This window comes from Aulonocara stuartgranti (genome assembly GCF_965226115.1).
Source record: "Aulonocara stuartgranti genome assembly, chromosome: 6".
Classification (NCBI taxonomy): Eukaryota; Metazoa; Chordata; class Actinopteri; order Cichliformes; family Cichlidae; genus Aulonocara; species Aulonocara stuartgranti.
The window spans coordinates 20867464-20876634 of record NC_138944.1 but is presented as its reverse complement, the minus strand read 5'-3'; the positions used below and the strand labels follow the sequence as shown (position 1 = coordinate 20876634).

Here is a 9171-nt window from a genome sequence, read left to right as displayed (position 1 = left end):
TTGTTGAATTTGCAGCATTAGTAGATCAATTTTACTGAAATCAAAAGCTATTTAATCAAAAACATCTTAACAGGTCAAGTTACATATTAACATAGGACCCCTTATTTGATAGCAGTTTTACAATTCTTGCATCCATGGAACTTGTGAGTTTTTGGAAAGTTTCTTCTTGAATGTCTTTGCAGGATGTCAGAATAGCCTCCCAGAGCTGCTGTTTGGATGTGAACTGCCTCCCACCCTCTTATTTTTTTGTTTGAGGATGCTCCAAAGGTTCTCAATAGGATTGAAGTCAGGGAAGAATGGGGACCACACCATGAGTTTCTCTCCTTTTATGCCGATAGCAGCCAATGATGCAGAGGTATTCGCTGTAGCATAAGATGGTGCATTGTCTTACATGAAGACGGTTGTGTTGCAGAGGCACAGTTCTTCTCTTTCTACCATGGAAGAAAGTGGTCAGTCAGAAACTCCACATACTTTGCAGAGGTCATTTTCACACCTTCAGGGACCCAAAAGAGGCCAACGAGCTCTCTCCCCGTGATTCCGGCTCAAAACATGACTCCACCACGTCCTTGCTGACGTTGCAGCCCTGTTGAGACATGGTGGCTGTCCACCAACCATCCACCACTGCATCCATCTGGACCATCAAGGGTTGCATTGCACTCATCAGCAGAGGTGTGGACTCGAGTCACATGACTTGGACTCGAGTCAGACTCGAGTCATTAATTTTATGACTTTAGACTTGACTTGAAAAAATGTTCTAAGACTTGTGACTTGACTTGGACTTTTACACCAATGACCTGGGACTTGAATTGGACTTGAACCGGTTTACTTGAAAAGACTTGATATTTCACCCCAAATATAAAATTTAACACGCATATTATATAGAGATTGAAAATGTGACGTCATTCAGGGGTAAAACCGCAAAGGATTCTGGGAACTCGTGGCAAGAGGTACTAGCACACGCAGGCTTTCAATTAAAATCAGTTATACAGCGATAAAAAGAAACACAAAAATGTCAAGAAGCTGTTGTATTATTAACTGCAATAGCCGGTCGCATGACAGCCACGGGAAGCCGACGGGTAAAGAGATCGGTTGTTATCGGATTACGTCGTTGAAGAGAAATTGTTCGAGCCATGTTTCCGAAGTAACAAAGAGGCGACTGGATTGCAGCCATTCAAAGACCAAATATAACGTCCCAGAACCCTCCAGCTCATAGGTTAGTCTGCTCCAAGCATTTACACGAAGGTCAGTCTGCTGTTGTAGTTAATGCGTCATTTTTCTTAACATAATTGGTGATATAGGTTACAAGCAAGTCTGGCGCTGAACAGAAATTGTCGCGCTATGCTCCTTTATTTATTGTGCATAAATAGTGAATTGTCCTGACACAATATTGCGTTTCGCTTCTGTTATTATGGTACATTGACAAAAACATATACTTTTATTCACAGGATAAAACAGGTTTTTTGTATCACTAATTGCCCAGTACGATTACAGCATACAGTATTATTGTCACTGCTACATTTCTGTGATGGGTACCAGAAATTATTTCCACTACTAATTAATTACCGTTGAGCTCAAAGGTCCTATTAATAAACGGTTAATGAATGTGTATTTATGAAGACAATTTGTGAGACTGGTAAACTTATGATAGGTACGATGGTCTTTCGTTCTACACGGTGCATTTCAAGGGTCTGTACCCATCCGTCGGTAAACTGTACCTGGGCTTGTTGCAGTGACCTGAAGTTACTAAACTTCATGAGTGTATGCACTCACTCCAAGAACCGTATGATTATAAATATGCATATAAACATGCTACGATGAGATAGCTGACTTCATCTAACTAGCAAATGTTGTCCAGGCTACGTTGGTGATGCAGTTTTTTTAATATGTATGATATTTTTGTCATGCGATTTTAAAGCTGGTCCTACAACCGCATCCAAGAATAACATGCGGCTTATCTCAGAACTGTCGGTGAAAATTATTCTTGGAGCTAGGTTTAATTGAGCTGCATTTTAAAGAGGTGGAATTTCACAATTTGTGTATATTTTCTAAGTTCACTATTTTGTCATGTGTTGAGAAAAACACAGATTTAAAAATTACATGGTCTAATATTTACATTTAGCATATAACTGCAACATTATTTTTTCATTTTTTTTTTTTAAAGACTCGAAAGGACTTGAAATTCAAAAACTGAAAATTGAAAATTTCAGACTTGTGACTTTACTCGGACTTTTACACCAGTGACTTGAGACTCGACTCTGACTTGCCTGACATTACTTGAGACTTGACTTGAGACTTGAGGATAAAGACTTGAGACTTACTTGAGACTTGCAAAACAATGACTTGGTCCCACCTCTGCTCATCAGTGAACAGGACTGTTTGAAAATTAGTCTTCATGTAGTTCTGGGCCCACTGCAGCCATTTCTGCTTGTGAGCATTGGTTAGAGGTGGCCAGATATAAGGTTTATGCACAACTGCAAGTCTCTGGAGGATCCTACACCTTGATGTTCGCAGGGCTCCAGAGGCACCAGCAGCTTCAAATATGTGTTTGCTGCTTTGTTATGGCCTTTTAGCAGCTGCTCTCTTAGTCTGATGCATTTGTCTGGCAGAAACCTTCATCATTGTGCCTTTATCTGCATGAACCCATGTGTGCTCTGACTGAGCCACAAATTTCTTACATTACGGTGATCACGCTTAAGTTTTCGTGAAATATGAGGTTTTCATTACGTGTCCAAGGCATTCAACTATTTCACGCTTTTCAGCAGCAGAGAGATCATGTTTCTTTCCTATATTGCTTGAAAATGGTGGTCTGCTTAATAATGTGGAACATCCTTCTTTAGTAGTTTTTCCTTTAATTGGGCTCACCTGGCAAACTAATGATCACAGGTGTCCAAGACTGAGTTTAGTCATCCAAAGAGCCCTGAGACACAATTTCATCCATGGGTTTAATTGAAAAACAACTTATTTAATCTTCATGACACTTAAACACAATTTGCATAATAATTTGGAACGCGGTGTAATGTGGTGTTTGTGTCTCCTGTAGTTTGTGCTTCTTTCACTCCCTCTCTTCCTGCAGGTATTTCAGCATCCAAAGCTGCTGCTAAAAGGCTTCTATTTCTTGTAATATTTGCTTTATTTGCTTACTTGAAGCAAATTGTTGGGTTTTTCTTTGTATTCTAGGGTTTTAGCATTCTGATGTAAAGTGGTTTAAGATTGCTTATGCTGTAATTGGCCAATAACAAGTAGCTTTAAACTGATTTATGCCTTTGGCATTTGCACCATGTGGACTGGGAACGTAGATGTATAGTAGGCACATGGTTGCCAGCAGGTAGAAGGTTATTTTTCTTTTGTAAATCGCATGAATGATTCATTTTGTATTAAACTAGTTCAAGGTCTTGATGTACTAAAGCTATTTTGAAATGCCGCATGCATTTCCATTAGAGATTCACTTCTTCTTAATAGCAAGACAGTCCATAAACCAGTGCCTTTATAAAGTAACTGATGTGTGTGTGTGTGTGTGGTCCAGGTTTTTCTTATGATGCGGGGACCTTACTCTGATTTCACTGTAATATATCAGGGACTATCTTCCTTATGGGGACTAAAACGTACATCAGTAAGTTTTAAATGTTTTAAACGTTTTAAAGGGCACTGTGCTGGTGTCTGAAGCCACTGTTTGTGTACTCCATGTCATTGTGAGGACCTATGGGATTCTCTGATGCTGAGTTTGAGGACATTTGGTGTTTGATGATTATGAATTATTTTCCTCAGTCACTCAAAGGGTTGTTTGAAGTTTTCTGCCTTTTCCACACAGTTACTACAGTCCTGAACCTTTCTAGACACAACCTGATTAATCATCAGAATCAGAATCAGAATCAGAATACTTTATTGATCCCTGGGGGAAATTATTTTTTGTTACAGTGCTCCATTTTAAACCAACATTAAGACAAGACAGACAATACGCTAACTAAGAATAGTACAATATATACATACATACATACATAAGTCACTCATAAATAAATAGTTGGAAAAGAAACATGTGTAGTTGTAGCAGCAAACAGTGTGTTAAGTGGATGCGTTGTACAGGGAGATGGCCACAGGCAGGAATGATTTCCTGTGTCGTTCAGTGGTGCTTTTCGGTAATCTCAGATTAAGCTGCATGATGAAAAGCAAATGTCCACAGCATATTCAACAGGCTTTAACTCAGCAGCTCTAAAAGCTACTGTGAAAAACTCACCAGAGAAACTGATTATTTAATGTTGTTTATTTGCTTCTTTAGGAAATGGATGGGATTACTTGATAATCAAAGTTTGAGGTAAAATACAATGACAGAGAGTACGAGTACATGAGCACAATAATTACAACCTGTCCCTGTATACATTTATACAAGTACTCCGTGTATAAATACGCATATTTGACCAACAGTTTCATCAAAACTGTGACTGTTTGGTGCAGTGACTCCCTACATATTAGACAGTCGAGTATGAAAATTCAAACCAAAGACATCTCAAATGAAATTCCAATAAAAAATAAAAAAAAAACATACTTCCTTCTAAACATAAAAGATTGAACTCCTAGAGCGACCTCCTCTCTGAAAGTAGATTTCCCGAAGTGCATTAAAAACCAGCTTAAGCATTAAATCCTGCGACAAGCTATTTGGAAACCTCAGATGTGTGACAGTAAAACCCTCACCGACACTCTGTGTACCAGCTGTGACGTGTGCGCATGATGAGACATTGATGAGATAAATCTATGTAATTATTTACTTTTCAAAGACAAGTGGTTAATGAAGGTTTTAACATTTAATCAGCGTGGCAGCTGGTGATTTTGTGCTAAAACACTCACCCCAGTTTTAGCTTTTTAATTTCAAAGGTCATTTTGTGGCATTTCACATAAACAGCTTTTTATCATTGCAGGAACATTTCTCTCTCTGTGAGCTGCACGTGGAAAAGCCGTAGCTCTCTTTTATAACCTGCAGGTTGGACAGAATACAGTAATCGGCTGCAGTTCATCCATAAATCTCCACAATTAGTCAGAAACATATTCATTTATAATTTTAAAGTTTAGTAATTATTCTACAAATAGCCGTAATCTCTTCACAAGACTATCGAGAAATGCTCAACAGTATTTAAACAAAAGAAAGCCTCATAAACTCCTCTGTCTATTCTCTTATCTGCTCCAATACAAAAATAAAAAGAGTCCATGGTGCTCATTTCAGTCTTTATGTTGTGAGTCTCTGGAGCAGCCTTCCACAAGATCTAAGAACAGTAGAAGATACTCCTATCTTTAAAAATCCAGCGGTTAAGCCTGGCTTCTATGGGGCATCTTTTAATTTATTAAATGTTCTTATTGATTAAATGTATCAGTGGATACACTGTTGCAACTGTTTTTGCACAAAGTATCCTAAAACTACCTTATTGAACTGAAAGAGAGATAAAATTATATGTTATGCATTCATTTATTTATTAGGTACAAACATTCAGCGCCCACCTCCTATCAACATTTAGGCTGCTGGTGGCGTAAGGGTGTGGAGGATATCTTCTTGGCACACTTTGGTCCCCTTAATACAAAGTGAGCATCATTTAAACACCACAGTCTGAGTATCGTTGCTGGTCGTAACAGAAATTTGTGACCACAGCATATCCATCTTCTAATGGATGTCACAGAGCTCCGGTGATCTCAAACTGGTTTCATGAAAATAACAATGAATTCACTGAACTAAAATGCTCTCCACAGTCACCAGATCTCAATCAAACAGATCACTTTTAGCATGCGGTGGAATAGGAAATTCAGCTTTGCAGCTGACAAATCTGCAAACTGTGAGATACTTTCATGTCAACATCATCCACAATCTCCGAGGATTGTTTTCAGCACTTTGTTGAATCTGTGCTGTGAAGAATTAAGTCAGTTCTCAAGGAAGACGGGGTCCAACCTCATATGAGCAAGGTGTACCTGATGACCTGTGAGCGTGTATTTATTGTCTTTATTATTATTATTATTATTATTTCTCATATCCTCTTTCACTGTTGTATTACTCAAGTAAATATTTTAAAATGAGTTTTCATTATTATTATTTGCATTTTGAATTTCATTAACTTTAGAAGTCTGGCTTCGTTGTTATTTTATTTTTCGACGTCGTGCATGGTTGTACAAACATAACCCCACAGTGGATTGGATTCATTCTGAAAATATTGCTCTTTTTGTGGCTTGCAATTATGGTCAGGTCACTAATGGCTAATCAAAACAATATTCACAATATCATATCTTCAGCTTATTAGCATATAAACTGGGTAACAAAGTTTATTGAGGTCAACAAGAAATATCGTTTTCTTTGTTTAAATCTCTAAGTCATAGCTCTTGTAAAAAACAAACAAATTTATAAATAGATAATAATAATAAATAATAATAAATATAAATAAATAACCCGATAAATGCTACAAATGCAGAGTCCTCAGAGGGACCAGTCAACTTTTTTGGAAAGTGCTGATCTCATGGACTGTTTTGGAAGATGGGCTGTTTTGTTGTTTTGAGTGTGTCGGATGAATTTTAGGAACCATTTTAAACGAATTTTAGGAAGTTTATTTACTTATTGACTTACTTCCTCCCACCGCAGAAACATCCAGCCTGACGTGGACTGAACGCGTTTTGCACTGACACATTTTGGTTCACTTGGAGTTTTATCTTTTCGATAAAAGCTGGAATTGTACAAATTCAACAGATGATTTTCACCAGAGTAAATAAAACTATATTTATAAAACTAAACAAACACCCTTAGTCTTTGCTCACTCTCCCTCTGCCCAACTTCGTGCTGTTTATTTAGTTCCTTTGGCCTGGTTATTCTAGGTTACACCACCTTACATGTTAATTTAGGGGCTTTTGGCTGATAAATTTGTATCTTTTGTTACGGCTTCGTCTCTCCGCCTCCCATCATTAGCCATGACTAATGATAAATTTAAGTGGAGGGGTTAAACAATGCTCTAGGCCAGAATTAATTACTGCTATTTTTATACACAGCCCCCTGTTCTTAAAGGTGTAAAAGTAATGGGACATTTTCCTCACAGAGAGCTTTTCTTTCTCACTTCTATATAAATTCAGCAGGTAAAAAGGTTTTGGAGAGGATTCCATGTGTGGCACTTGCATTTGGATCCATTTGCTGTGATCGCACACAGGAGCTTTTAATGCTTGGTGAAAATAGCCATCATTAGACTTCCAAAGCAAAGCAAGTCCATCAAAATAGATCTGGACCATTAGGAACGGCCAAATCAAGAAAAGCAGCACAGACAGCAGCACACACTGGTAATTTAAAGGAAAAAAAGTTAGAAAAGGCATTGAGAAAACAACAGTGGTGGAGGATTGTGGGATCCTTTTCAAACCTTTACATAATAACCAGGAGAAAGACATCTTGATGCATTCTCAATCATCCAGGAAAGTATCTCCAAAAAGTTGATTCTGTTCATCTGGACGTAGCGTTTTGTCACTCATCCAAGTGACTTCTTCCACGCTACGCTATGTCCAGATGAACAGAATCAACTTTCTGGAGACAGGAGAAAGACACTTTCCAGAAGGAGACGGTTCACCGTGAGATGCAAACGAATAATCTATAAAATATTATGGTTTGAGTTTGTTTTGGAAAATCTTAGGTAATAGGAAAATAGGTGAAGTGACACCACCCGTCACCTCCCTATGAGCAGGATGTCTGGAGATCTTCAAGTCTACAATGTGCCCTCTGTGAAGGTGCAATAACACTTGTGATAACATTCTACATGCATGCATACAACTGGTGTCAGGAGCGACCTTGCTATACTAAAATGATATGATTAAAATATGTGATTAATACATGAGAAAAGAAATTGCCACCACATTAGCCTTAGTGTTGTGTTTGGGTCACATTTTGCCTGATTTATAAGTTTTACTTCAGAAAAATGCAGTTTGTGTCTAATTTGTGTGTTTTATTCAACATACTTTTGGTATTCCAAGTCAAACATAATTGGTCATTAAAAATGAACGGGGGGAATACAGTAATTACCCTAAACAACATGCATGTGTGTGCACACACACATGCGTACAGCTTGGGTTCATTGGCAACCACTACAAAAACTTTTGCCCAGTAGAGTTTCTTCTCCATGAGAACCATTCCTGTGTTGGCATTTCTCATAGACAGTTACAAAATTGTTTCAATAACTCTGAACTTTTCTCATAGCTTTGTTGTATCATGCTTTTTTTAAAGCCTTGCTCACAGGTCACTGCGTGGCAGCTATCACTTCTACCTCTTCTTAAAGTCAATAAAGAGTTCTTTTACTGATGGCATGAAGTTGGCTTTAATGTTAGTTGTAAGATCTTGGGGTTGTTACAGCTTCACCTTGATCACAAACTACGCCACCGTCGAACTAAAACATAACATAAAATCCAATGAGATAGTAAGACGAGTGAATTAAAGACATAAAATGATCTATATAACATACAAACATACCTCGCTGGCTGACCCATGCTTTGAGGCAGAAATGAGCACTTTACAGATACTTTTAAGAAACAACTTTCTCTGAATTAAATTGGCTTCTCTTGCTTCAACTTGCCATGCTCACACATCAACATGGGCGTGCATCTCCCTCAGGTGCACCAGTGGAACCAAAATGCAGTACAATAGTTCCTACATGAGAATTTTCACAATAAATGACCTAATGGCATATAAAATATGCATAGTGCAAAACAAAATACATTAACTGAAAGTAAGGCAGTAAAACTCCCACCAAATCACAAAACTATTGTGATTTCTACTTAAACATTATAATAGGAACATGTTTACAATTTAGCATTTATTCTGCTTCTAGCAATAACACAGTTTTGTGTACTGGCCTATCAAGGTACACTGGTTTGACAGTCCTTTTGCCATCCTTATCCAAGGTTGAATCACTGAGCAAAAGCTTAACCTTTCTAATTCTTCCATCTGCACTTGGATATATCTCTGTTACTCTTGCCAATTTCCACTTGTTCCTTGGAGAATTGTCCTCTTGGAGAATAACAATGTCATTCACCTTTGCATTCCTTTTATCTCTTTGCCAGATTTGTCTCTGTTGAAGATTGAGAATGTATTCCTTTTTCCACCTAGTCCAGAATTCATTGGCCAAAAACTGAACTTGGCGCCATCTCCTTCTTAGGTACAGGTCCTGGCTCACAAAT

The 9171-nt window shown here is 38.0% G+C and overlaps 1 long non-coding RNA gene across 1 annotated transcript in view; it reads left to right on the top strand.

The window, feature by feature from the left end:
- Nucleotides 1-915: 915 nt before the first annotated feature.
- Nucleotides 916-9171, top strand: part of LOC309707752 — a 38124-nt gene continuing 29868 nt past the window's right edge. The window contains exon 1 of the long non-coding RNA XR_014277063.1: nucleotides 916-1213. This is a non-coding gene — a long non-coding RNA (uncharacterized lncRNA). The remainder of the gene's footprint in view (nucleotides 1214-9171) is intronic.